Below are 3,702 nucleotides of genomic sequence, written 5' to 3'. Positions count from 1 at the left end.
GCTGACGGAACTCCTCCCCGACGCTTTGCTGGATCGGAGCCCGGGGATCGTCATCGAGCTGTACGTGTGCTAAGAACTCGGAGGTGCCGGAGTAACGGTACTTGGATCGGTCGGATCGGGAAGACGTACGACTACTTCCTCTACATTGCGTCAACGCTTCCGCAGTCGGTCTGCGTGGGTACATAGACAACACTCTCCCCTCTCGTTGCTATGCATCACCATGATCTTGCGTGTGCGTAGGAAATTTTTTGAAATTACTGCGTTCCCCAACAGATGCTTTGATCACACTATCAAAGCGTTTATTCCAACTCCGAGGGGCTTGCACCTGTCCATAAATGGATCGCTGGAGCTTGCACACTTTGTTAGCTCCTTTTGGATCGACAAAACCTTCCGGCTGCATCATATACAACTCTTCTTGCAGAAATCCATTCAGGAATGCAGTTTTGACATCCATTTGCCAAATTTCATAATCATAAAATGCGGCAATTGCTAACATGATTCGGACAGACTTAAGCATCGCTACTGGTGAGAAGGTCTCATCGTAGTCAATCCCTTGAACTTGCCGAAAACCTTTTGCGATAAGTTGAGCTTTGTAGACAGTAATATTACCGTCAGCGTCAGTCTTCTTCTTGAATATCCATTTATTCTCAATTGCTTGCTGATCATTGGGCAAGTCAACCAAAGTCCATACTTTGTTCGCATACATGGATCCCATCTCAGATTTCATGTCTTCAAGCCATTTTGCGGAATCTGGGCTCACCATCGCTTCTTCATAGTTCGTAGGTTCATCATGATTTAGTAGCATGACTTCCAGAACAGGATTACCATACCACTCTGGCGCGGATCTTACTCTGGTTGATCTACGAGGTTCAGTAGTATCTTGTTCTGAAGTTTCATGATCATTATCATTAGCTTCCTCACTAATTGGTGTAGGTGTCACAGAAACAGGTTTCTGTGATGTACTACTTTCCAATAAGGGAGCAGGTACAGTTACCTCGTCAGGTTCTACTTTCCTCCCACTCACTTCTTTCGAGAGAAACTCCTTCTCCAGAAAGTTCCCGAATTTAGCAACAAAAGTCTTGCGTTCGGATCTGTGATAGAAGGTGTATCCAATAGTTTCCTTTGGATATCCTATGAAGACACATTTCTCCGATTTAGGTTCGAGCTTATCAGGTTGAAGATTTTTCACATAAGCATCGCAGCCCCAAACTTTCAGAAACGACAACTTTGGTTTCTTGCCAAACCACAGTTCATAAGGCGTCGTCTCAATGGATTTTGATGGTGCCCTATTTAACGTGAATGCGGCCGTCTCTAGAGCATATCCCCAAAACGATAGCGGTAAATCAGTAAGAGACATCATAGATCGCACCATATCTAGTAAAGTACGATTACAACGTTCGGACACACCATTATGCTGTGGTGTTCCGGGTGGCGTGAGTTGCGAAACTATTCCACATTGTTTCAAATGTACACCAAACTCGTAACTCAAATATTCTCCTCCACGATCAGATCGTAGGAATTTTATTTTCTTGTTACGATGATTTTAAACTTCACTCTGAAATTCTTTGAACTTTTCAAACGTTTCATACTTATGTTTCATTAAGTAGATATACCCATATTTGCTTAAGTCATCTATGAAGGTGAGAAAATAACGATATCCCCCACGAGCCTCAACATTCATCGGACCACATACATCTGTATGTATGATTTCCAACAAATCTGTTGCTCTCTCCATAGTACCGGAGAACGATGTTTTTGTCATCTTACCCATAAGGCACGGTTCACAAGTACCAAGTGATTCATAATCAAGTGGTTCCAAAAGCCCATCAGTATGGAGTTTCTTCATGCGCTTTACACCGATATGACCCAAACGGCAGTGCCACAAATAAGTTGCACTATCATTATCAACTCTGCATCTTTTGGCTTCAACACTATGAATATGTGTGTCACTACTATCGAGATTTAATAAGAATAGACCACTCTTTAAGGGTGCATGACCATAAAAGATATTACTCATATAAATAGAACAACCATTATTCTCTGATTTAAATGAATAACCGTCTCGCATCAAACAAGATCCAGATATAATGTTCATGCTTAACGCTGGCACCAAATAACAATTACTTAGGTCTAATACTAATCCCGAAGGTAGATGTAAAGGTAGCGTGCCAACTGCGATCACATCGACTTTGGAACCATTTCCTACGCGCATCGTCACCTCGTCCTTAGCCAATCTTCGTTTTATCCGTAGTCCCTGTTTCAAGTTGCAAATATTAGCAACAGAACCAGTATCAAATACCCAGGTGCTACTGCGAGCATTAGTAAGGTACACATCAATAACATGTATATCACATATACCTTTGTTCACCTTGCCATCCTTCTTATCCGCCAAATACTTGGGGCAGTTCCGCTTGCAGTGACCAATCTGCTTGCAGCAGAAGCACTCTGTTTCAGGCTTAGGTCCAGGTTTGGGTTTCTTCTCTTGAGTAGCAACTTGCTTGCTGTTCTTTTTGAAGTTCTCCTTCTTCTTCCCTTTGCCCTTTTTCTTGAAACTAGTGGTCTTGTTGACCATCAACACTTGATGCTCCTTCTTGATTTCTACCTCCGCAGCTTTCAGCATTGCGAAGAGCTCGGGAATAGTCTTATTCATCCCTTGCATATTATAGTTCATCACGAAGCTCTTGTAGCTTGGTGGTAGTGATTGGAGAATTCTGTCAATGACGCAATCATCTGGAAGATTAACTTCCAATTGAATCAAGTGATTATTATACCCAGACATTTTGAGTATATGCTCACTGACAGAATTGTTCTCTTCCATCTTGCAGCTATAGAACTTATTGGAGACTTCATATCTCTCAATCTGGGCATTTGCTTGAAATATTAACTTCAACTCCTGGAACATCTCATATGCTCCATGACGTTCAAAACGTCGTTGAAGTCCCGATTCTAAGCCGTAAAGCATGGCACATTGAACTATCGAGTAGTCATCAGCTTTGCTCTGCTAGACGTTTATAACATCTGGTCTTGCTCCAGCAGCAGGCCTGGCACCCAGCGGTGCTTCCAGGACGTAATTCTTCTGTGCAGCAATGAGGATAATCCTCAAGTTACAGACCCAGTCCGTGTAATTGCTAACATCATCTTTCAACTTTGCTTTCTCAAGGAACGCATTAAAATTCAATGGAACAACAGCACGGGCCATCTATCTACAATCAAACATAAACAAGTAAGATACTATCAGGTACTAAGTTCATGATAAATTTAGGTTCAATTAATCATATTACTAAAGAACTCCCACTTAGACAGACATCCCTCTAATCCTCTAAGTGATTACGTGATCCAAATCAACTAAACCATGTCCGATCATCACGTGAGATGGAGCAGTTTCATTGGTGAACATCCCTATGTTGATCATATCTACTATATGATTCACGCTCGACCTTTCGGTCTCTGTGTTCTGAGGCTATATCTGTATATGCTTGGCTCGTCAAGTATAACCTGAGTATTCTGCGTGTGCAACTGTTTTGCACCCATTGTATTTGAACGTAGAGCCTATCACACCTGATCATCACGTGGTGTCTCAGCACGAAGAACTTTCGCAACAGTGCATACTCAGGGAGAACACTTCTTGATAATTAGTGAGAGATCATCTTAAAATGCTACCGTCAATCAAACCAAGATAAGATGCATAAAAGATAAACATCA

The sequence above is a fragment of the Triticum dicoccoides genome, chromosome 1A (assembly GCF_002162155.2).
Source record: "Triticum dicoccoides isolate Atlit2015 ecotype Zavitan chromosome 1A, WEW_v2.0, whole genome shotgun sequence".
NCBI lineage: Eukaryota > Viridiplantae > Streptophyta > Magnoliopsida > Poales > Poaceae > Triticum > Triticum dicoccoides.
Note: the sequence above shows the minus strand (reverse complement) of the source record.